This window comes from Aythya ferina (genome assembly GCF_964211825.1).
Source record: "Aythya ferina genome assembly, chromosome: 1".
Classification (NCBI taxonomy): domain Eukaryota; kingdom Metazoa; phylum Chordata; class Aves; order Anseriformes; family Anatidae; genus Aythya; species Aythya ferina.
In genome coordinates this window covers 66519949-66547265 of record NC_140296.1, presented here as the reverse complement: position 1 = coordinate 66547265, position 27317 = coordinate 66519949, and the positions used below count along the sequence as shown (strand labels likewise).

The following is a 27317-nucleotide window of genomic DNA, read 5'->3' as shown; positions in this document are numbered from 1 at the left end:
TTATTTAATGCCTGCTGAATAACACATCTGTAAGACTCCAATTTTAAAGTGCAACTTAATCCCCTTCTGTGCCAGTGTCCTGAAACAGAACTAAATTACCCTCATAGATTATTGTTTTTTTAATCTAGTTGGGTCAAATAAATGGCAATGTTATATCCCATTGTGTCAGTGACAGCAATGACTTGTTTGCTTGAATCAAAGTAAACAAAGACAGTTTACAGGTCCTTCCCACAAGAGAAAAAACCTTACAAAAAAGAATGTCACCAGCAAAATTCATCATCTCATGGAGACAATAAAATGAGAAAAAAAATTAATCTTAAAATACAAAGTAATTTTGCACTTTCCTGCCCTGTGAACAAGGAAAGTCATATAAACTCATTAAGCATAGCACTAACATTCAAGGGTTTAGAAATCAAAATTTTTCATGGGACTGTCAAAGATCTCATGGTTTTCTAAAAATTCAGATCATTAACTTGAGACCTCATATGATCATTAAAATATGGCACCATTCTCTTTACTCAATATTTAACAGTCCTTCTGGCTTTGCAGGTACTCAAAGAAAGGTTGTTTAAATTGTATCTTGCCTTATGCTGATTTCAACTCTTGATTCCACGTGAACCAAACACATTTTGCAGGCAATTCTATTCTGTGTCTGACTATGAATGTCTTCTATTTCTAGGCTGCAGTGGTGTCAGAGGTTGGATTTTAAGTTTTCCCTCTAAGATTTCAACTCTTGATTCCACATGAACCAAACACATTTTGCAGGCAATTCTATTCCATGTCTGAGTATGAATGTCTTCTATTTCTAGGCTGCAGTGGTGTCAGAGGTTGGATTTTAAGTTTTCCCTCTAAAGACTGGCTGCTGAGAGGGACTATAATAAGAACTGATATCTTTGGGAATCCAATAAGCCAATGTTGAAAACACTTTAACACCCAAAGACAACCACCAGTCAAAAAAGTCTTAACACAAAAATCAAAATACTGTTCAAGTATTCTTTTTCTAAATTGTTCAAATTATGGTTCATTAATTAGTACTCATGCATTTACTCATGCACCTACTCTTCTTCATTCCTAAAGGAAGAGCTGTCAGGAAGGAAGACAGTGAAAAACTTAAAGAAAAGGACAATTTATATGTTGTAGATGAAACATTTTTTTTTCCTTAGTTTTTATGATGGTCTTTATAAAAAGTTGGTAAAATGGAGTTGCCATTAGGACTATTCTTCTTCCTGTACTTTCTTCACTTGTCCCCATCTCCAATTCATTTTGTTTCTTCCTTCCTTTTGTATATCACTATTTTTGCCCCTGCACTTTACTCTCCAGTAATTTAGGTCCTATTGGAATTATATCAATTCATCATCAATCAATGATCTCCAAGTATCTTTAATTGCTATAACAAAGACCATCACATTCTTGGATTTCATATACGAGTATGCAAATCTCTTCCTTGTGTGTTTGGAGTTCTGTCCCACCTTTTTTGACAACACAACTTATCTGGTGCAATTCTAACCTTGCTGTAAATAAGATAATATCAACAAACATAGGTTAACTAAGACTTCACTTATGGTTACATTTCATATGTTTTGAATATCTTAGTAATATCTGTTAGTACCTCTATCACCTTCATTGAAACAGTAAGAGATAATCTCTAATTACATTTACAAAATAATTGATTGTTCCTCTTGCTTCTATTGTCTTTCCTTTGTTTTCTGTTCTTCACATCTTACTCTTCTCTCTGTTCTGTTCCTTTCCCTGACTAATTTAGATCGTATGCTTTTTGAAGCACCACTCTTGTCATTTTATGGGTTCTGCTTAACACACATGAATAAACTCCCATCAGCTTGGTTGTCTATTTATATACATACAGGAGGTGTGTAATTCTAGAGTTTACCAATCTGCCTCTGAACAGTGTGAGCGTGTAAGCCTCCAGAAATCAAAGCTCTCTGGTGACCCTCAGAAGGAATGTGGTTTTACCTGGGTTTCATTAAAAGTTAATAACAAGTTTTCCATTGCCTTTGACAGGAATTAGAATGGCTCTCAAACATAAGAGAAAATATACATTTTTAAGTAAAACAGAAATGCCTATGTGAAAGAAACTCCTTAGATTCTCTCTCTTTAGATGCATGAGAAAACAAAACATCTCTGTGACTGTCTAAAATTCTTTCTTATTTCTGAAGAAGAGACAGTTTCAAGGGAAATAAATAACAGGCATCTGATTAACTGACCAAAAAAGCAAAGGTCCTTCTCTCTTCCTAAAATGAGCAATTCCCTTCTCCATCAGCTTAATAAAATTGTCCAGGGCAATTTTGCTGTTTCTGAACTTGATATAAAGACAAATACCATTCTTGAGAGACTATAAAGCATACCTTTAGATCAATAGAGCATAGGAAATCCTCCAGAGATACAGTCTTGTTTATGGTCAGGGAAGCCTTTTTGAGGGTGGAAAAAGAGGGTTTCACAGTATTCAGGTTCATTAGAGTAAGTATCAGCCTAGAGGAGCCCTAATTTCTTTGAGACCACAAAAGAGATTCATTTGAAACCTAAGCTCTTTTTCAATTGTGGTACTGGAATAATAGATTCTATGGCAAGTATCTTGGAGACGGTAGAAACGGCTGCTCGCTTTTTAATGCATAGTTTACTGATTAACATCTGCCTGATTGAACCCTTATAAACTTGGAATGGACTGAAATTTTATTGAGTAGGCTCACTGAAAGGTCTCTGAAACATGTATACAATGCCAATAGGAATATAGACGGGCAAATAGGTGGGGTTTCCTCAGGCACTACTCTTGCTACCTGAGGACTATACATAAGATTGACAATAAAAGCTACTGAGAGTAGTGGTGTCAGGTTGTAGGTGTCACTCAGTTCTCTTGCATTCTGCTAAATGTATGTCACTGGATTTGGACAGGAAAACAGACTTCACTGATCACAGGGGCAATAAACGTGATAGTTATCACTGAAGCTTTTCTGAGCTTTCACATAGGACAAGAACGTTTTTTAACTTGGAAGGTTTGTATAAGTCCTTTCTGTGATAGAAAAGAAGGAAAGAATAGATATAAATGAAAGTTTTTAGAACAATATATTAAAATATTTTAGTAGTTTCAGCACAGTTAAAGTTGAATTACTCTTTTAAATAGCATAACTCTTTGCCATCTTCAGTGTTATAACACACCAAACACAGGCTCTCTAATATCACAATATGGGATTCCAATGTCCTTATTCAAAATGAGTGCTGATTTCCAGAGGATGGCTACAAATGAAGTGATCAACCTCTTAGCTCCTTTGGATAAAGAGTCTGACTCTGTCTCCAACCCATTTTCTGCACGAGACTCCCATTTCACCATGTGAATCACTCAGGAAAGCCAGGAGCAGCCAACATCAGGACTTCACTCAGAAGCATGTTGAGTGCTCCAGTATGATGCATAACAGCATAAGTGCATACATTTTAATACTTAACGCTGATATATTTAGTGAAAATAAAATATGCCCACAGAGGTCATCTTGCTCAGAAGGGATATCCAGAGTAGGGGACAAAGATCACAGATGATGCATTTGGAAACAAGACAATGTTTATTGTTGAAAGGAAGAGAAAATGTCAGATAAATAAAAGTATCTGAGAAATTAGCTTCTGGCCTGGCCTGGTTTCCTGTTGTCACTCATTGTATAAAAACAGTCATCACAACTGAAGATAAATATGGTCTATGATCACTGAGTATTGAGAATTTTATCAGTGTGTGGTAAATAGAAAAACACCTGTGCAGGGTATAATGTGGTGACGTACTGAGAGAATTTTTGATGTCCGATAGCCCCTAAAATATCTCATTCTTCATGGTGATGGAAAGATCTAGGTTATTGTTGTATAGTGAAATATACTGCACAAACAGGTATAAACATTGTGCTTTTGTTTACTCATAGCAAGATTTAATACTTTAACAGGGAAAAATGGATTTTGTCTCTTCAGTACTTCTTGAATAGTTTACGCATCTCATTAAAATAATTTAAACAGCACATGAATAAGTGTTGAACATCGTAAAAAACACGTGGAAAGGTGCTTAGTGGCTTTCTCTCAAGGTACATTCAATATATCCCCCTGAGAAATATGTTTACTTTGACTGTAGAATTAGAGATATAGTACTGGTTGGGTATTATATGTAGCAGATAAAAAACAAACCAAACAAAAACAAACAAACAAAAAACCAAAAACATACAAAAAAACCTATGAAGTTCATCACTTAAAACTGAAACAGAAATTACACCGGAAATCCAGGGGAAATCCAGGGGAATTCTTCACAGATTTGTATTGTAAGTACCAATAAGACGTACCTGTGTTAAAAATATTTACCAAACCACTGAAAAACTGAGCTGAAAACCAAACAACTGGTAAGTTCCCTAGGAAAAATGTATTATTGTACCTAGTGTAGGCAACTGTTGCAGACAGCTAAGACTGCAGAGAATAAAAATTCTCTGTGTTTATAAGGGTGCATTTATTCACAAAATGCTAGAAGGGCAGCAAATAACTCAAAGGGGAAACTTAGAAGACCCTAAGATTAAGGAACCTACTATACATGATTATTGTTGTGATGTTTTATTTTGTTCACTGCACCTGTGTATTTCTAGGATCTGCTGCTTGGAAAAGAGCTGCCATTTTGTTTGGCTATTAGGAGTAAACTACAGATTGTGGTGCTGTGTCTTTCTTTGTATACCTTACATTGGTGCCGCAACCTGAAACAAAGCAATAAGCTGAGCAGAAGTGATGATACCACTTTTCTACTTAAATCCATTAAGGAAGGGGCATAAAGAATATGGGAGAAGGTTGGTGAGAAGTCTTTGACAGTTAGTTCAACAACAAAGTTATTTAAAGATACACAATATTAAGGAGTTACTCTAAAAAAGTAAATTGCATACAAAACTGTTTAGTTTTCTCTATTCAAGACATATTTTCTAAGTTCAGTGATACAGTAGATTGACTTGTTTTAGACCAGTGAAGTTGACAAAGCTGCAGCACACAGCAAATAATCAGGTTGTAGGTACATGTGGTTCTGTTAAACTGTGAAAAAATCTGCTCTGGAAAAATCTGTTTAAGCTTCAGAATTTGGTTTTCCAGTCATGCAGTTTGTACCCAACTAACTGTGTTTCTAGTACCACCAAGGAGCCCTTGGCATTGCTGAATAACCAAGTCTTAAGGGTTTTCATCAGGCTGTCATTTACAAAAAGGTGGTTATCTCCTCTGAAAAGAACAGCTGCTGACTCAAGTATGTCCCAAGAATGTGGCAACCTTCCCAGGAGATGGGACCATTTGTGAAACAGCATCAAAGTATGTAATCTTTGGGACTTGTGAAGAGACATAGGCTTCGCCAAAAGAGCATGCATACTGCTCTGAACCCTTTGCTGGGGAAGGGCAGTCTCATGGATAAATACACAGAAATTAAGAACATTAGCATCAGTGGAAGCCTGTTTCCCCCAATGAGAAAGGTAAAATTGGTTTAACAGTAGAGAAAATAAACTCGCTCATGGGTAACTTTATTAGTTCCAGACATTTTTTTCTTCTGATAATAAGTACATAATAAATTGATAATAAATTTCTGAGATAATTTTCCCATTTCAGCTACTTTTTTTTTTTTTTTTTTTTTTTTTTTTAAGAAGAAACTAAAAACATTATAATATTTAGAGATTAATTATTTTTTATTTTAATTCCAATAGGAAAAATCACAGAATTCTAGTTATTTTTTGTTGTTGTTACAAGTCATTAGGGAACATTATTGTGAGAGATTGTGAGATGTTTAGTTTTAATACTTTTGAATTACATGAAACATCTTACCATTTCCAACACCGCAGTTCTGCATTTTGATTTGTTGAGTTGGTCTAAATGAAACAGGACATGCTCTCCTGACCAGTACCGTCAGTCTTCTGAAAATTACTTGTGTCCTTAGAATTAATCATCTGAGTTATGTCTTTATATGAACACAAAGAGAGAGAGACTGTTGTTCTATGAATGCAATTTATCTTGCTTGTCCCAGGTATCTTGGTACTGGATAAGTTCCTCTGTGTTTTTCTTTTCTCCCTCTGGCAGAAATCATGCCACCAAGTTAATAATATATCTGTAGATACCAGATGTGAAATTTCAATGAGATGAATTCTCTTCCTTTATTTTTATTTTTATTTTTATTTTTATTTTTATTTTTATTTTTATTTTTATTTTTATTTTTATTTTTATTTTTATTTTTATTTTTATTTTTATTTTTATTTTTATTTTTATTTTTATTTATTTTTTTTTTTTTTCCAATTTTAGTTAAAGTGTATTTTCAAGGTGGGTAGGAGATGTATGCTAGCTCCCAGCAGATGTAGTTTGACAAGTTCTTATATCCTTTTCCTTATGAATGAAACCTCTCTATACATATCCTATCTTCTACAAGGACCTCAAGTCATGAGACTTCCAGCTCAAGTTATGAAGTTCCAGCCTAGATTCTCTCATATTACCTGAAGGATGGTGTAGTCTTCTAGAGACCCTTGTTCATAGGAAAGGATGGGAGCTATATTTAAAAGTGCTTTCAGGCAGTGGATTTTATTTTGAAGTTATTTGTGAAAAAAAGCCCTGTGATACAGAACAGTTTAGATTCAGATTTAGAATAGTTTAGACTTTTATTATTATTTTATTTATTTATTTATTTATTTTGAGAACTCATGTCTCAAAAAACTGCATGTTCTATCAGGAAAGTCTTCCAAGGGGTATTTTAATAAATCCCTTATTCTAACATTTTTATTTTAGTTTTTTATTAAAATAATGGAGTCAGCAAGTAAGTTATTACCAGAGGTAATGACATGCAGTTATGCAAACCCAAAACAACACAATACAGTCTAGAAGACAGCAAGCCTTCCCATTCTACAGCCATTGGTTTGCTGTAGAAAGCTATATAACAGACACCAGCCAAAATTAATGAAAGAAGTACAGGTAATTTAAAATTAGCTGGATACAATGCTTGAAATCACCCAAAGACTATTTCTTAATCAGCCATCTATCTATATGTGGTCTCTGTGGTCTCATGCTGTGTACAGAGCAGTCACAAATAATTAGTGTGCATCATAGTAAACAGAAAGTGAGATGAAATGGTCTTAAAAAGAAATCATTTCAGATGTATTTTTCTATGTATCTGTATTTTGCACTAGACAATTTTGATAGCCTGTTGATAATCTGGAAATATTTGAAATGTAGTGGATTGAGAAATTAAAAGTGAACAACTATTCTGTTAAAACTGTGTAACACAGGACTCTCAAATGTAAATGCATTTAATATTTGGTATGCCTTTCTATTTCAATAGGAATTTTTCTAAAAATTCTATATACACATTAAACTGTTTATTATGTTTAGAATAGTGAAAAGATATATAGTATTGTTCAGTATACACATTTCTAAGGTACAGCAAGACATCCTACTCAGCAAAGGGTTACAACTTAACATAAATCAACTTGAAACTCATAAAAGTAATAACTTACATATATTTTATTACTATAGGCACATTTATTAGGATTAAAATTTTACAATATCATAATACCCCTACTGGCTCACCTAAAAGTATTAATGTAATAGGAACACTATTAATAAATGTATATCATACAGTAGGTATTTTCTAGAAAAGGGTGGCTTTCAATCCCAAGTATTTTATGTCATAAAGAATTTTTAGCTGCCGTTCAATATTCATTCCTAATTCATAAGCAAAAATAAAGAAAATAGGAAATACTCACCCGCATAACATCGGAGTGCTTCAAACTGGCAAATGTTTGTACCAGTTTTCTCCCACAAACATATTCTTCAATAAAATAATGTGCCTTCAATGCTATCCTTGAAAATGGTTATTCCAGAACATGTTCTGAAAATGTGTATTTTTTCAAAGTATTCTTTTTAGTATGCTATTTTAAGTGTATGTTTCATTCAAAATTTTTATCAGCATCATTTCAAGCATCAAGTCTTTAGCATTGCTAATACCATAAATTCAATTGTCACTGAAATATCAGATGTCATTGCAACTTTAACAAAAGATAACTAACTTTTTTTCTTTCTTTTTTTTTTTTTTTTTCAGCCACTGAATAAAGAAGCTAAAATTTGGCAGATTTCCCCCTCTCCCCCCCCCCCCCTTTTTTTTTTTTTTTTTTTTTTTTCAAATCCTGTTAGCAATTCTAGCTGGTTGAATGATATTCAGCTCTATCAAATCTCTATTGAATCCTCCATAGAACACTTCAGATATTCTTCACCTTTATGTAACACACACTTTTCCAGCTGTTCATTATTGGTCTTCATGACTTCATTTTGACAATTACACATAAAGTAAAGAGCACTTCAGGGGGATGCTTAATGTAAAACTATAACAGTCATATACTTGATGTGTTATGGGATATTTAGATAGCATTTGTTTATCTAGTACATCACTGTGGGTGGGATTCACCTCACTTAACTTCAGATACCTATAATGTCAGCTAGTCATCCTATGGTCTTCTGGAGACTGATAAGCATATTTAGGACATCAATCAATTCACAAAATTCTACTTTAGGAGGAGATGAACCATGCCCCAAAAATTCCTATCCTACACACTCACTGATTATAAAGCCTAAGGTGATTAACACAGATGCAGTTGTCGGATTTGTAAACATCTACATTTCATATTTGTGTCTTGTGGAGTTTTAAGAAATTCTTAAGCTCCTGTGCAGATATTTTGGGATTAGTGTGTCTGGAGTGTGAAATGATGCTGACATAAGGAAGAAAAGGAGCGGCACAATTTGAGCAGTGGTGGTACTCAAAAAATTTGGGGGGCATGTATTTTGCTAAAGCAATTTCAAATATGTTCTAAAGCTGGCATTTGTCCTTAGGGAAGTGAAGAACATCTGTTACATTTACATGTGGCAGTGCAACTACACCACTGTTTGACTGGGACAAGCCATTTCTGAGTGAGGAGAGGAGTAAGGAGGAGGAGTTACATGAACCTACCTTTTTTTGCTTTGCAGGCCAAGACCTTCAAGGTAAGACCTGTCATTACAACAGAGAGGCAAAGTCTATTCTTCACTGGTCTCTTGAAAGTCCTTAGGTCATTGACAGATTAGCATTCAGTCTTGTTGCAAACCTATCTGTTCTGAAAATGTGTCTTCCCAGAAGACATGCTGGAATGGTATCATTCTACACCATCAGTCACATCTTAACAGTGTTTAAGACCTCTTGCCACCATCTCTATATAGAAGAGACCTGTGTATTGGAAGAAAAATGACCATGAAGCAAGTTCTGTCTGAAAATAAAATGCAAATATATGATACTGTGAGCATTATCCACTGAGTACACAAATAAGTGATGCCATCTGTGATAGTTAATTCAAATGTGAGTTCAGGATCAGTTTTAATTTTTGTTTTTAGTGAAGCACAAAAACTGGGGAGTTGTAAGGAAATCTGTCCTGAAGTACTTTCCATCAGTATATACATTTCTTCTTACATTCACTTACATTTCATTCCAGTACTTTCCTTTCCCATTCCCTTTGTCAAAGAAAATCAGTTGGTTCGAGGAAAAGGATGCTTACTGTGAGAAAAAATTGGCATGGTATCTTGCAGATCAATATTGATTTTTCCTATTCAATGCATATTTTATTGCTAATTGGATGCTAGGCATATATAGGCATATACAGGCATCCTTTTTGGATATATGCAAATATTTCTGAACTTTTTGCTTGGTAAAATAATAAAACATGATTTAAAAAAATGCATTTCAAGATATGTAGAAAAACAAACCTAGTTTAGACTTTGGACAGATGGTCTGATTTGATGCAGCTGAAAAATAGCACAATTAAAACCTAAATATTGTATGTTTCCACACTGCATGAGTCAGAGGTCAAATGTAGGCATTTATTTTTAATTTTGCCAGATCTTGTATAGTGCACCATATAGAGCAAAACTAAGCAAGATTAATGCATATTCCTGGCTAAGTATGATTGGAACTTTCTGCTGGCATTTATACATAGGTTTAAATTCATTAAAATATAACTATCTAATATTTGTTTTATATGACTGAATTAATTACATTTGTAAATGTTAACACTCAATGACAGGTCTACACAAATCACCTCATTAAAATATGAGTAGACTGTGCCTGAACTCTTAATTTTAACTCATTTTGAACTAACATCAACATAACTGTTGACTTTAAGGACGTTATCCTATGGAGAAATTTGTTTACCATTTCCATTTATATTCCTTGTTACCAATAAAAGAATTAGTGAAGGACTGAAGAAACCAAATCAACAAACCGACAAGACTTTTAATGGTAGCTATCACCAAAGAAGAATTTGACAATATAAGCTGGTGGATGATTTCCCTTGTCCTAACTGAGAAAAGACTGAATGCAACATGCAGAAACATAGCTGCTTTCAATCAATGTTAGAATGGAAAATTGAACATTCTTTTTCTCTATATTCACATTTTTATGATCTCTTTTAAACCAGAGGAAGATAAATTCAAGTGGGTTTTAGTTTCTAAAACATTCTGATTCTAGCATGTTGTATAAAAAATAAGTGCCCTTTTTTTGTCCTTCCGGGTGATTCACATGTCTCCACTTTACTGTCTTCCTAAGCTGTGCTTCCGTTGCACAGTTTGGCACTGATAAACCACTCCGAATTTGTTTGTTTCTTTGTTTTCCCCTCCTTTCTTGATCAAAGTTGTTCAAAAGTCCCATTTCTCTTTAAAACTATACTCGAGCCACTATCTTTATCTGTTTCTGATTATCCTAGAAGATTTTTAGATGAGAGGCTGCATTTTATTTTCCTCCAACTCTGCAAGTCTTTTGTCTAGGGAAAATATCCAGTCAATTTTAACAGTACTTTCTGTGCTTCCTGAGGCAGGTTTGGTAAAAGAGTGAATAAACCCTCTTTTACATGTGAGTAGTATTTGCTAATTAGGCAGATGATCACAAGCCAGTGTATATCATGTGCTCTAACTAAGTATACATGTATATGTCACAGAGGAAAAGCTGGGCATACAGTCTAGAAAAAGGAGAATGGTAAGACTCAGCTTCAAAATGTTTAGCCAAGCCCTTCTTGTTTAAGAAGATGCCTCAGGAATTGTAATGCCCATGAGGTACATACAAACAGATTTGCAATTACTAATGCTTATTCGAGAGAGTCCCTTTTTGATTTCTCGACATTCAAAATATCTATCTGGAAACTGTGAAAATGCTGAGCTTCTTCAGGGTTTCAGACTTTATCGTTTTATTATTTTTAACTTTATACATTTTACAAGTCAAATATTTTGCATTGTGTCCTTTGCCAACACCAAACAAATACATTTTAAATGATTTCTGTGGAATTTGATGCAGAGAAAGCAGTTGTAGTTCATTATTACTCTCTAACAGCTCTGCTTTAATGTTAAATAGATCAATGTAGACTACCCTAGACAATGTGCTAATATAGATTCTACCTACATATCTACCAAACTACTTAAAGTTTGCAATACACTTGTTTTATTTATATATATATTTTTTTCTGTCTATGGAAATCTCTTTGATCAGATGAGAAATTGAATAAAGATTCAAAAAAATGTTTTGTGGACACAAAATTTTCAAAGAATCATCGTGTTATTAATTTACATAAAAATTCAGTTTAATTCAGAAAAAAAAAAAAAAAAAAGAAAAGAAAAGAAAAGGAAGACAAGTCATTACTGAAAGCATTTTCAGTTGGGCTATACAGAAACCTACTGAGGTGGATGTAAAGATCAAAACTAGTGTGCTGAAATTTTAAAAATCCCAGACATATTCTTAATAAAGATGCAAAGTTGTGGTCATATAACATTTCTTTGAAACTGTAACACTTGGCATACATAATTCTTATGCTATGAAAGAAATGTTTGTTCAGATACACTTCTCGTTTGATTCTGAAGAAAACAGGTAAAATTATATTTCGTAATGGCCCATAAAAAAAAGACATCTTTAATGCATATCATTTTGAAAATCTTCAAACTGTATACATGCTTTTTTTTTTTTTTTTTTCTGTGAAAGAATATGACTGAACAGAAAGAATACAACAGACCAATTCTGGAAACTCCATGAAACATTGCATAGGTTGCTATGTAGGTTCTCCTCTGAATGTTTTCAGGTGTTTTATGAAAGCCTGAATGCTAAGTCCATTCAGAATGGTGAGGAAAACAACAAAAGCAACCAAACCAAACTAACAAATTAACCAACCAATGAACAAACCAACCAAATAAACCAAAAAAACAAAACAAAACAAAACAAAAACAAACAAACAAACAAAAAAACAACCAATGAAACAACAACCCCAAAACATAAATCTGACAAAGAGGCTCAAAGATGAAACTTGTCATACGTATATTTCAGAAAAACAAAACAAAACAAAACAAAACACCCAGTGTCTATTATATTGTAAGCAGCATATACTTGTTTTCTGATGTTTCAATGACTTCAAAAGAAAAATAATTTTTAGCTTTCCTGCACTGGCATGCATCAATCAATGTACACTATGGCTTTCAGATCATAACCTCTATTAGAATATAGGTTTTCTCAGATTACAGACAAGGGGACATATATGAGAAGAATAGGTTTTCATGAAGTATTGTGGCATTTTCATGTACTATTAAGTTAAGAAACTAAAAAGACATACATAAAGATTTTTTTTTCTATGTTTTCAGAACTAGCAGAACTATTCTTGATCCAGTTTGAAGCAGAAATACTTTCTGTTTACTCTCAGCCAGTTAATTCATGCGTATTATGCTAATTTTACATTTGGATCATTAGAGGACATAAACCAGATTTGTGATTGTTTTTCTTTAAGAGATTTTTCCCTACAACTGTATTGCATATGGTTTCATACTGAACTGACTGCAAGAAATCTGAATTTTGCTTGTTCATAACAAGTGATGTATTACTGACTGATATGAAGAAAATTTTCTTAATTTTGAAGTTGTTTTTTTTTCTTCTTCATAATCAACTTTGAAGTAAAGCAATACGATGACATGTGAAGTATCAAGTATCTTACAATACTTCCCTACGTTCATGAGATTACCTAATATCAAGTATAGCTCAATTCAATTTCTGAAGTATTGTAGAAATATTAGAGAATTAACAATTTCCTCAGCAGAGTACTCTGTATTTAATTCTCCATTTTCCTGAAACAAAAGTTGAGGCATCACTGTTGAAAAGATTGACTTTCAAAGTACCAATATTATCACAGAAAAAATGTTCACCTATTCTCAGCTATTTATATCAAAATCATGAAAGCCCCACACCATTGCCTGTTCATAGCAAAATAAGGTGATCAGTGTACAAACTGGGCATGTAAATAGCTGATTCCTGAGAGCCAGCAATAAAATACAACATCATATCCAAATCAAAAAATCTATTACTTTCCATCTCTATTATTTAAATGCACTACAGGCATGCTGGTCATAATGTAGATGGTCTTCTGTGCATGCTTTTTGCCTGACAACAGACCTACCTTGTCTCAGGAATGTCAAGATGGCTGTAGGGGATGAAATACAAAGGCAGAGAAAGCACATATTGCTTCTTCCCTAGAATATTCCCCCAGACTCCAAAATTTCCCAGCTCAGGGACTCACTGAGTCACAGGTGGGTCTTTGCAATTAGTCATAATGTCTTAAAAAAAAAAGTTTTCTCTTCTTCCTCAAAGGATCACAGAAGATCATTCTAAACTAAAAATCAGATTTAGATGCTCTACTTTGGGTTTAAAAAAGTTTTTAGGTATAGTATGGATCCTAACCACAAGAAAGTTCTTCACAAAATATTTTCAGAGTTGTACATTATTTCAGGAACATATATTAACTCTACATTTTGGACAACAACTTTCCCTGCATAACAGGAAATATTGCTATTCATGTTCAGCGGTGTCCCTATTTGAAAGCAAGGTATATCTGATTGCTTATTTTCCACTGTGTCTTAAAGCTGAGCTGAAATATTTCCTTCATTCCCTGTCTAAAACATGGAGAATAGAAAAGGATGACAGTCTTTTTGGATATTTACCAGTGAAAAGAAGACCTCACTTCCAATTCTTCCTCATCTGGAAGGATTTTGAGCTTCTAGTTGTGTTTACATGCTTATGACTTTTGAGCTCAAAACATAGGATAAGGAACTTTAGAGCTGTGCCCAGATCTCATACCTTACATAGATCTTGCAAAACTCTGTCTAGACATTCTGTCATCTCTAATGGGAATGAATCTCTTCCATTTCTTCTTTGTCTCCATGGTAAATTACATGCATTTCCTTGATGGTGCTACAGAACAAGGAAAACAACAAAAACAAAGAAAACAAACCAAAAACAGAGATCTTGTTATGAATAAGTAGAATTAGAATAATCTCCCTGTTTCAGCTGAAGGACAAGAAAGAAAAGCTCCTTTTTAGTTGTACTCAGTTAGGCCAAGTATGAGTTCAAGTATCTTCATTTTGAAGATGAGTCCAGGCTTTCCACTTTCTGAGCAAATGCTTAATTGTTAGACTGCCCTATAAAAGGGTTCAGGGTACTAACCCTTGTTCTCTGGATCTTCACTGCAATGACAGAAAAGCTAAAAGAGACAGAATTTGAGCTATACTTTACATTCCCCAGGTATTACTAGATAGCTACCTGCCTCTCAGGCAGGAACATTGCCTGGCCCTTTTAGAAGTCATTGCTCTGTGTAGCCAGCGTATACATGTAGACAGGTATCAGCTCATAGAATCAAATAATTTCTGATTCAATAATAGAATGTTTCTAGATTCTAGAACCTATGATTCTGGAACTCATAGAATCATAGAATATCCCAAGTTGTAAGGGACCCACAAAGATCATTGAGTCCAATTCCTGACTTCACATAAGACTACCCAAAAATCAAACCAGATGTCTGAGAGAATTGTTGAAATGCTTCTTGAACTCTGACAGGTTTGGTGCCATGACCACTTACCTGGGGAGCCTGACCACACTCTCAGTGAAGAACATGTACTGTTTTCACATAGCTGAACTCCACTACACTGCTCTCTCACTCCCTCTCACCAAAGGAAGTGTGGGGAAGAAATATGATTAAAAAGGGCTCAAGAGCTGTACCTGTCCTCATGGACAAGGACATTGTTCCCCAGTTACTGTCACAGGCAAAAAAAAAAAAAAATCAACAGGGAGATTAATGGAATTTATTGTCTATTGCTAACAACAGAGAAAGAACAGAGAAAACTAAAAGCAAACTAAGAACACCTTCCCCTTCCATCCACACTCTTCTACATTCTAACCCTCAGTAGTGCAGGCAAATGGGTAATGGGAGCTGTGATCAGTCCATAATGCTTCATCACTGCTGCTCCTTCATTTTTACTCTCTTCATGTGCTCCAGCACAGGGTTCCTCCCATGGGATGCCGTCCTTCCCAAACTGATCTGGTGGGGGCTGCCCATGAGCAGCAGCTCTTCAACAACTGCTCCCACACAGCTCCATACCACGGGGTCCATCCCCCAGGAGCAAACTGCTCCAACACGGGTCCCCCACGGGTGGGTGGCAGCTCCCCCCAGACCCCTGCTCCTGCGCGGGCTCCTCTCCACAGGCTGCAACTCTGGCCCAGGGCTTGCTCCTGCGGGGGCTCTCCATGGGCTGCAGCCTCCTCCAGGCCACATCCACCTGCTCTACCGGGGGCTTCTCCACAGGCTGCAGTGTGGAGATCTGCTCCATGTGCGATGCATGGGCTGCAGGGAGACAGCCTGCCCCAGCAGGGGCCTCTGCACGTGCTACAGGGAAACTGCTGCTGCCTGCCTGAAGCACCTCCTGCCCTCCTGCTGCACTGGCCTTGGGGGCCTGCAGGACTGTTTCTTTCACATTTTCTCTCTCCTCTCTCCCAGGTGCTGTTGTGCAGTTTTTTGTTTTATTAAATGTGCTGTCTCAGAAATTCAACCAGCATTGCTCTGGCTCAGTCTTGGTCTGTGGTGGGTCACTTTGAGGCCCTTATCCAACATGGGACAGCTTCTGGACTCTTCTCACAGAGGCCACACCTGCAGTCCCCCTCTTCATCCCTCCAAAACCACCTTGCCATATAAACCCAGTACAGAAACTTTTCCTAATATAAATCTCCCCTGACTCCAGCTGAGGCCAAAAGCTTCTGCTTTAGGATTTGCAACATGTACCTTGGGTACCCCCAAAATATTTCCTGTATTGAACTTCCTTGAGGACTGTCATAACTTGAAACTCACTAATAGAGTGAATCCAGCAAAGTCCTAAAAATATCCATAATATCACTGGAAATATGAAGGTTCCATCCAAAGCTGCAGGTGAGGATGAGACAAACCCTATGAAAACTATTTGAAGATGTTGTATGGAATGTTATCATACTGCAGAAGTGATCCAGCACTTCTGGACAGTGGAAATTCACATGCCCTAATTGCTTGACTCCTTTGTTGCCAGTTCTCTGGAGGAGATATTAAAAAGACAGTTCTCACCTAGGATAGATACAGCCTGAAATCTTATTACAACCATAAATGAATTTCCTACATGCCTGCAATCTTTACTGAGGATCAGTTCCTCTTCCTGTAAGTCATAACCATATCAAGCCATAACCCACTTTGTGAAGAGGCAATCTGTCACAAAAAATATATGAATGACATATATGAACTTTATTTCCCAACATTCACCATATTTTTAAATGTTCCTACCTAAAATAAACACTGTGGCACCACTTTTCAGTTTGCTACTTCTAGAAACAGCCCTAATTGCAATGACAAAACACCAGTTCAGAAAGCATAAGATTTGTTAAGGAAAAAACATAAATTCCCATTTTATTGCTTCTTCTGATGGCAAATCTAACAGAAGTCCTGGAGAAATTCTTAAAGCACCTAAATTTTATGTGTGTTCCAATAGCTTTTCTCTTCCCCCAGGGAGAAAAAAAAATACCTCAGTACGAGATAGTTTTGGGTGTAGACTCATTGTCTCCTCAGAAATAAATCTTTACTTTATTTTATTTTATTTTATTTTATTTTATTTTATTTTATTTTATTTTATTTTATTTTATTTTATTTTATTTTATTTTAAATATATATATATATACTAGACCAGAAATCAAGTTCTAGTCATTTTTATTTGTGAAGGTTTGAATTTAATAAATGCACAAAACAATGAGACCAATAGTATTTTATAAATTCTTACTTTAATAAGCTGAATAAATTGCTCCATACTTTTAAACCACTGTAGAATGGCTATGTATCAAAAGATGTACTCTATTTTTATTTATTTATTTATTTTTACTTTAACATTGTTTTTTCTTCTGAGTAATATGATCGCTGTTGTCTTCAGAACCACACATGTTGTTCATTGGTGTACTCATAATTAATGGTGTATTGATAGGCTTATATTTATCTATAAGCAAGCTTAATCACTTCACATAGTTCTTTATTTGTAGCTCACAAAATATCTGTGTCAGATTTAATTGTACATAATAGTTTTGCTGCAAACTGAGACTCAGGTAAAGGTTAGGGGACTAACCCTTAGTTAACCCTTAGTAACCCTTAGTTACTACAGACTATGCTAAAACCAAATCCATGCCACCTGTTTTTATATTTCCTTCTCATTTCAGGAACTGAGGAAAGGATTTTGCATTTCCCCCATTATGAATCTTGAATATATTTGATTTAAATTATGATTGTGCCCCACTCAATATATGTGGTATTATTATGTTGATGGTCCATTGCCAGATGATAGGAGAATCAGTTTCATTACTGCTGTGGGTGCAAGCTGGGTTTGACCAAAGGCAGTAGAAGCAGCAGACTCAACTTTCTAGGGTTTACCAATTCTTGCTTTTCCCCTTCTCTGTACCTTACTCTCTCTTCTTCCTTGCTCTTTGTCATGGTAGGAGCCTTTTGACCCTGACCCCAAACAAACTCCTAATCCATGGGTTGTCACCCTTTACCACTGCTGCCAAGACATAAACATGTCTGGCAAACACACAGCGATAAATAACATTTATCCCAAAATGTACAAGGAAGACAAAGAACACGGATTAAGAGATACCTCCTTGATGCTGTAAACACAATGCAGAGACCTCTAATATAATGTTGGAGGGGCACTACAACTCTGTGTTCCTTTTGGTGAGTGTCCTACAAGGTCTGGCTGCAGCACGGCAATACTTACATTTCCCTAGGTAATGAGCCTTTCCCCTCAGAAAGGGCTGAGCACTATCATGACTCAGCCATACGGCTCTGAATGTTAAATATTTGTTGCTGATGATTCTGTTGACTGTCATTACATGGTGCAGGTGTAGATGGTCAAAGTACTTGTAGATGGCCCAAGTCAGGACATGGATTAGACACAGAGGCCCTCGTCCCCCTGCAAAGTTACCTGGCCCACAAAGATGATTGTCTCCCTATATTATGAGGATGTCTTTTTGCTGATGTTTTCTGACTCAAAAGCATCCAGAAGGAGGCAGATGAAGGCAACCACCAGACAGTGAAGTATTTAAAGATAAAAAGTTCTGGGAAGTTCACCTTCTCAGGGTTATCTTTATTTCTGAAAGAGCCTTGACTGGTTTGACTACCATCAGTCTGTGTTTGGGTGTGTTTCCAAGGTATAACCTGACATTTCCTTGTGAGGATGTACATGTATAAGTGGGACAAAGGCATCCATAAATGTTCAGCTCTAGTTGTTTCTTACACACTTATTAATTTCTCTATGTTTCTTGAAGGGTGAAAAAAATAAGTAAAAAGAGAGAAAAAAAAATCCCCGGATGACTAATTTTTCTCACATTCCTAAGTCAAGATAAAGTGACTACCTAAGTGTGAATAACTTCTCCCATGTAGCCAAGGACCTCAACCCTGATCTGGAAAGACCACCCTCCCCAACACCAAAGACATAATTATACTTCCATGCTATTTTAATCATGAACTCTTCCTGATGTCGTCACTTGTGTAGACTTGTGTTTATTATAACATGACACTTTTGTGATCTTGGGTGCTGTGTAATTGAAAAGAAGAAATATAACAAAATAAAAAAAGTTTCAGTTTAGCTTACTCAACTGCCACAACAAAGTGGCTCAAAACAGTGTATCATGCCTCTAATGTTTCCTATTAATCATGTGATGTGAGTAATATTGTTTTTGAGGTATGCAATGACATACATGAATTGTGAACTTGAGGTATGGTAAGTAAGAAATAAACAGTTTATATGGGGAGTAAATAAAGGGAGTAAGGATAGTATACACAGCTCTTACTCTTGTATGATGCAGAAAATATTGCTGCCCAACCTAAACACTGCCAGTAACTGGCTCCCAGTCACTTACAGCCTAAACATTAACAACAAATTTGCCTGCAGCTGGGCCACCTTTTCTGTGACCCTGTCAGATCTTATTATTTATTCATTTGAATGTCTAAAATGTAGCTACAGGTGCATGTCTTGTGCTTTGTTCATCTCTGTTCTGTAATTAAGAGTACAAAATAAGTAAAGGACTTACAAAAGTTCTTTATATATTAATAAATGAAGCCATTATATTTCTATGTATTTTTCATTTTTAAATCATTGTAAGATATAAGGAAGACCAACTAATGTCAGCAGTGCTGGAGCAGAGAGGAAGAAAGGCAATATTGGTTGTAATAATATATAAGTGAAGAAAGATTGTGCCTCAGATAAAACCAACTAATAGCAAGACTAGTTTTAGAGTTTATTGACTTATTTTCATTAGAAAGGGGACTGATACAGGAAAGTCTTTACAGTCTTTTTCTCAACCTTTGCTACAAAAGATACCACACAGTTCTTTATTCAAAGCTAGGTGTTCACCTTGTCATGAACTAAATAGCACTAAACAGATTCATTGGTAGGCTGAGCTTGCTTTTTTATCACTCTGATAGCAAATCTCTTTGGTGGGAGCAAATCTCTTACAATAAGATATTTATTAAGACCTTGTAGAACTGGAGAGCACAGTTCACTCTGAAAAAGATGAAGTATAATTTGTAAACACATTGACTCTAAACTGAAATAGAGATGTGTGTTGGATAGGATCCTGTAGTGGGTAGGAATTGTTTCCTGGGTAAGGAGATGGCTGCCAAACATTCAAGTACAACCCAACTGACAGAACATTTCAGAAGGTAACTGAATTTAAAGACTTTAATCTGCATGCAAACAGTTCAAATCCAACACAGGTGAGTTGATTGGCCGAAAGCCATTATTAAATGGTCATATTACAACTGTTAGGATATGTAAAACAATTCTGTCTGTTCCAGGTTAGTTCTTAATGGAAAATATTACATTACAGGAACTATTAATAATGTTGTTCAGTTGACAACAAGCTACTTGTTGGCAGTCACTTCAGAGAGGTGAAAGAAGGAACAGGGAAGGTGAATTATTTTTTATTTTTATTTTATATGCGTGTGTGTTTGCTTTTACTTTCAATTATTTTTTAAGTTAAATTTAAAAGTGTTTTATCCTCCTGGTCAGTGTTTTAGAATGCTTAAAAGGACATCTGGGAAATGTGATGGCATAACAGCATTCATAAACTCAGTTCTGATTTGACCATTGACTGCAGTTTTTATGCTGTCCTCATAGCCATCATAGATACATATTCCATGCCTGTCAAATTAATGACTATTCTTATTTTTATTCTCATATAATCACTGTTGCGACACTCTCTGGTTAATGTACAAAATGATTAGTTTTTCAGTGATACTTCAGTATACAAAGATTATAATGACGTATATTTTACCTCATAACTTTATGCTGTGATTTCAAAATCATTGCTTTGCTTGCTATTCTTTTATTGCTCCTGCATTATTTGTCCTATTATTGTGAAAGACTGACAAGTTTCTGTTGAACATAATTATTATTTAATGTTCATACTCTATGTAAGTGCAAACATTTAGTCTTAGAGCTTATACAAATAATACATTTTCATTGCTGCAGGAAGTAACGCATTTTAAGCTCTAAAATGAGACCTTTAATATATATGTGACATTCCTTTAGAACTTCTTTCTGATAAGAAAGAAGCTGATGATGTCAAAGGGTAAATAGATAAAGTAGAACCAGAAATTAAAGAAAAAAAAATCCCCCAATTTTCCACTTTGAAGAAGATTGGAAAACATGGCACATGGTACCTCATGATGCTCAAGTAGATTGGATGCACCTGAAAGTCATGTTAAGAAAAATATGTTTTGACTATTGACTAATAGCCTGTGCCATCCCTATATGGAGCTAAAACTTGAAAACGACACTATTCCCCTTAGTCCTGAGTCATCAAGCTCATTTCATAGAATCATAGAATATCCTGAGTTGGAAGGGACCCTTAAGGATCATCAAGTCCAACTCTTGACACCGCACAGGTCTACCCAAAAGTTCAGACCATGTGACTAAGTGCACAGTCCAATCTCTTCTTAAATTCAGACAGGCTCGGTGTAGTGACCACTTCCCTGGGGAGCCTGTTCCAGTGTGCAACCACCCTCTCTGTGAAGAACCCCCTCCTAAAGAGCCCCCTAAAGAACCCCCAAGCCTAAATTTCCCCTGCCTCAGCTTAACCCTGTTCCCGCGGGTCCTGTCACTGGTGTTAATGGAGAAAAGGTCTCCTGCCTCTCGACACCCCCTTACAAGGAAGTTGTAGACTGTGATGAGGTCTCCCCTCAGCCTCCTCTTCTCCAGGCTGAACAGGCCCAGTGACCTCAGCCATTCCTCATACGTCTTCCCCTCCAGGCCTTTCACCATCTTCGTAGCCCTCCTCTGGACACTCTCCAACAGTTTCATGTCCTTTTTATACTGTGGTGCCCAGAACTGCACACAGTACTCGAGGTGAGGCCGCACCAGCGCAGAGTAGAGCGGGACAATCACCTCCCTTGACCTACTAGCGATGCCGTGCTTGATGCACCCCAGGACACGGTTGGCCCTCCTGGCTGCCAGGGCACACTGCTGGCTCATATTCAACTTGCTGTCTACCACGACCCCCAGATCCCTCTCTTCTAGGCTGCTCTCCAGTGTCTCATCGCCCAGTCTGTACGTGCAGCCAGGGTTTCCCCGTCCCAGGTGCAGGACCCGGCACTTGCTCTTATTGAACTTCATGCGGTTGGTGATCGCCCAGCTCTCCAACCTATCCAGATCCCTCTGCAAGGCCTTTCCACCCTCATTCGAGTCCACAACTCCTCCAAGTTTGGTGTCATCAGCAAACTTGCTCAAAATACCTTCTATTCCTACATCCAGATCGTTTATAAAAATATTGAAAAGTACCGGCCCTAAAATGGAGCCTTGAGGGACCCCACTGGTGACCGCCCACCAGCCTGACGCAGCCCCATTTACCATAACCCTTTGGGCCCTGCCTGTTAGCCAATTGCTCACCCATCGTATGATGTTTTTATTTAGCTTTATGGTGGACATTTTGTCCAGTAGGATCCTATGGGAAACCGTGTCAAAAGCCTTGCTGAAGTCCAAAAAAATCACATCAGCTGGTTTCCCTTGGTCCACCATACGGGTGATCTTATCATAAGAGGAAATCAGGTTAGTTAGGCAGGATCTACCCTTCACAAACCCAAGCTGGCTGGGACCAATGACTGCTTTGTCCCCCAGGCGCGCCTCAATAAGTTCGAGAACCAACTTCTCCATGATTTTACCAGGCACTGATGTGAGACTGACAGACCTGTAATTGCTAGGGTCTTCTTTCTGACCCTTCTTGAAAATCGGCACAACATTTGCCAGCTTCCAGTCTACCGGGACCTCTCCAAATTCCCAGGATCTTTGAAAAATAATTGAAAGAGGTTCCGCAATGACGTCCGCCAGCTCTTTCAGCACCTGGGGATGAATCCTATCTGGACCCATGGACTTGTAGGGATCCAGGTGGAGTAGCAAATCCCGCACACGTTCAGGATCGGTTGGGAGTTTGTCATCCCCACCATCCCGGTCCTCCAGCTCAGGGCACCCTAGGTCCCGAAGCCCATCATCGGCATTGAAGACAGAGGCAAAGAAGGCGTTAAGCGTCTCTGCTTTGCCTATGTCATTGTCTGTGAGGAGACCTTCCCTATCAAGGAGCGGCCCTATGTATTCTTTAGTTCTCCTTTTTCCGTTCACATATCTAAAAAAAACCTTTTTATTTTCTCTCACAGACACAGCCAGCTTCAACTCTAGGTGTGCTTTGGCCACACGAACTTTCTCCCTACAAACACGAACAGCAGCCCTGTATTCTTTCCATGACACCTGGCCCTCCCAGTAGCGAAACACTCTCTGTTTCCGCCTAATCTCCATTAGAATGTTCCTGGTCAGCCACGCCGGCCTCCTACCCCGCCTGCCTGACTTGCGATTTGATAGAGGGATATGAATACCATTTTTATATCAGCAATATTGGCTTTGGAATAGATGCTGAGTTACCAGTATCTATGCTAGGATGCCTACTGATATGAGTGAGAGATCTTCTTTGATGTTAAAAGTATGGTATAGGATTTTATTCCTGACTACATTTAAGCTATTGTCTTCATTTATTTGCTTAGTATGTTGTTGTCATATTTATTAAAAGGCAAAGAGGAAAAATGTTCCTCCTAAAGACAACCACATTTCTAGCCTTTTCCATTTTTTTTTCACCCCAATTTCTCAAATTCTTCTTTAACTCTCTGAGTCTTCCTTTCATTCCTTTGGCATTTCCTGAAGAGATATCATCTTTACGTACTTCCTAATCACTTATGTCAGCATGAAATCCTTTCTTTTGTTGCCAGTGTAAGCCAATAGGTAGGATTTATCTTGTCTAACTTCACATATGTTTCCCTGCCCGCTCTCATGTCTCATTCCATGGAGAGAATGAGGCACTGTTAGGAAATGACAGGTTCTTACCTGAACATAGGTGCCTGATGCCATTTGAAAGAGTCTAGCTAAAACAATCCCACAAAACTTACTACACAGTCTTGCACCCTACCAGAGGCCAGGGACATAATATGGGGCACAGCAATCAATGTTTAGGATTAGCCCATTTCATTTTAACCTAAAATAAACATCCAAACTAAGGCCAATAAATTGTGCCCTAGGTATCCCACAGTGGACTTTTGTGTTTTAAATAGTTGTCTAAGTTACTTTTACAGGCCACTGAAATCTAAGTCCATTCACAAGAATGTGGGAAGCTATTTAGCTCACTTTCAAGTAGGCACATGTGCTTGGTCTGCCAAACCACTCCAGAAACTCTTCCGGCTAAATTAACTACACTTCATCTAACTATAATAGGACTGTAGGCAGCTATATATAGGCATCTGAAATCATTCATTTGCAACACAGAGCTATTGTCTAGCATTATGTTTACTTGAATCCCACCCCTGACTTATAGGTGATTTCAGCAAGGTGAGATAAATCACACCCTACTCCATCATCAACTACAACAGAGTCCCAAGAGATGCATAAAATGTAGGGAAATTCACATCCCTCAGAATAATTTATTAAGGTTGTCCAGACCAGGAAGATAACACTGTATCAATAACATTTGATTCAATAAAAGAATTTGTCTTTGCAAACCTCAGTGTTCCAAATATACTTCTTTTGAAATGACAGAAGGTATGAGAGTGTTGTAAAGCAGCCTGTACATTTTATACGTGGATCCAAGATTTCTCGGGGTGAATAAAAGCAGGGAGCCTTGTCTATACCTAGCACAGACCTCCTTGTTTAGGTAAAATTGACAAAGACCTTGAATCACTGAACTATGAGACTGATATAAATTCAAGAGATTATCCGTTCCACCTTAAAGCAGGACCAAGTTCTCCTTGGATGTTCCTAACATCTATTTGTCTATCTTGTTCTTAAAAACTTCTAAAGGAAGGGATTCCAGAACCCTCATGGGCAGCCTTCTCCAAGATTTTGTCACAATAACAATAAGTTCTTTATTTTTATTTACAAATATTCCTTTTTCCCTTTACTTTTTCCTCTACTTTCCTCTACCCTTTTCCTCTACTCTTTCCACTGATCACATGATGACCATATCACCATCTTTATAACATCTTTTCACTGTAGAGGATGAGAGTCATGTTCTGTCTTAGTTTCCATTTATGTATGTGTCTATGTACTTGTTTATTAATTATTTCCTAGACTCACTTAATTCTCTTAACCTTTATATAATGTCTTCAAAACCTTATCTCATTTTTCATTCTTTCCTCTGGGTGTCTCACATTTATCTTTCTTAAAGTGTGATGTTCAGAAGTGAACACAGAACTCCAGCCAGGGCAGGCTGGACAGAGCAGTGTGCTGCATCTCATGTGTGACAACCCTGCTAATGATCTGCAGAACGAGAATATTTGGAATAAGAAAATCCCATTATCAATTTACATTTAGCTTATGACTCATATCAAGCCCCACATTTCTTCTCTATTTCCATCTCAACATCCATTCCCCATTTTATAAGTGCACATACATATTTTGGATTAACAAAAAAAAAAAAAAAAACAACAACAAAACAACAACAACAACAACAACAACAACAACAAAACCAGTTCCTTCAAATATTAACATTTCAACCAATTTTTGGAAATAATTGAGCAGATAATTCCAGGGGGTGCAAGATTTGCAAGTTTTCTTTTTTTTTTTTTTTTTCACTTTTCAGTAAGAAGAGGAAGAGACAAAAGATCAAAAGACAAAGTTGTAGTAATTCAACTTATTTTTCATCACATAGATTTTTCTAGTGTGATAAACTACTTTCAGTCTTATAATTATCTCAGAAAAGGAGGAATGGGACAGAAGGACTTCATATGACCACCTCAGGGACAACACATTCGAAGAGTTGTCACAGAGTATTTACTAACATACTAAACCCAATGTTTTTCACTTCATAGTTTTTTGCATTTTTTGGACATGGATCAAAATAGAAACATTATTCCAGAGCCTTCTGGACAGGCAACTGAAGTACAGGATGACTGGATAGTGATAGAGACAATGAGCCTAACAAAAAAATACTAGGGAAAAAGCACAGCAAGAGGAGAGAGCAATGAGTAAGGCAATACTCTAGATGATTCAATTCCATGTAAAAAAAATAAAAAAATAAAATAAAAAATGAGGTATGAATATGGAGTAAAACTTCAAAACTTGTCCTTATTTTTAGAACTTGCACAACTCTAACTATTAAAGAAACTTCCTAAGTCTTAGTAGGCATCATGTCTTCACCAAAGTCAACGTAATTTTTTTTTCTGTTGACTGGAGTGGAAGCAAAATTACACTTTCTGATCCATAATCTTGAGCAAGCAAAAGTATATTCTGTTTATTTGTTTGTTTGGTTGTTTTTTCCTGTTACAGGATACTTAAAAAATGTTAAACCCTGGAATACCCTCCCCTCTCCTGCTCCTTCTCTCTTGCTTCTTCCTCCCAGCATCCTCCCTCCTCCCAAAGTCGGTTTCACAGAATTAAGGACCAAGGCCAGACACTTTTTGAAAACACAAGAAAAACTATGGAAAGAGGGTAGGGGCTGAGGTATGCCACTGCCACCATTAATACTGCACCCTGAAAGTGCACTGTATAGATAGTAAGTGGATGCCTGGTGCATTCACGCAGAAGCCCCTGTTATCTGATACACCTAGATTGACATAAATCAACAAAAGATTCATTTGAAACAGAAGAACATTCCTGTTCCAAGATAAGGGAATGGAAATTCAGGCAGGAACTTCCAATAAAAAGTGTTTTTGTTTTTTTTTTTTTTTTTTTTTTTTCTGGCACTTTACAATTATATTGTGACCCCTTTTCCAATAGTTGAGCTCTGTGGACTTTTCCTAACTTGTGGTTTTGGCTTGCTTACAGTAAATGTAAAGAACAAGACTGCAGTGAAGGAGCAGGGACCTTCCTTGGCTCAGCTGGGGCAGAAGTGGTATTGTGGCAAGGGCAACACAGGTCTCATCAGAGTTATTCCTCTGTTTTTAACCAGGGATACCTTTCTCATACCAGTAATCTAAACCTACTGCCACTGACAGAATTAGCAGGTAGGCTGTCTCTTTTCCTAAATAGTCTGCAAAACAAGCATTTGCTAAAAGAAACATGAAAATTATCACTTAAAGTCAATGTAGTTGATAGCTCCTACTTAACAAGTTGGTGCCTCAGTGATCAGCTATAATAAGGAAATGCTATACTCAACTCCTTATCAACAGCCTCAGTCTTGGCAGCATTGAATGTTGAGATTAAACCAAAAAAGATGAGAAAAATGACACACAGTACGGTATGACTTTAATTTTACTTTAGCCTGAGTAGGGCTGAATTGAAGTTGATGATTCAGTCATCAACTGTTGAAGGTCCTGTTGATTCTTTGCCAAAGCTGCTTTTTCAGTATAAAACATTTGCAGGCTAAAGCCTAATACCAAACTGCATTAAGGCATTGTTTCCTTGTATGTGTGTTTTTGTATGTGGGCTCACATGAA

General features: G+C 36.7%; 1 long non-coding RNA gene across 1 annotated transcript in view; it reads left to right on the top strand.

Annotated features, from left to right (window-relative positions):
- The window catches only part of LOC311424677, an 82536-nt gene that overhangs the window by 7041 nt on the left and 48178 nt on the right, over nucleotides 1–27317 (top strand). Inside the window, exon 2 of the long non-coding RNA XR_014686159.1 lies at nucleotides 8860–9009. This is a non-coding gene — a long non-coding RNA (uncharacterized lncRNA). The remainder of the gene's footprint in view (nucleotides 1–8859; nucleotides 9010–27317) is intronic.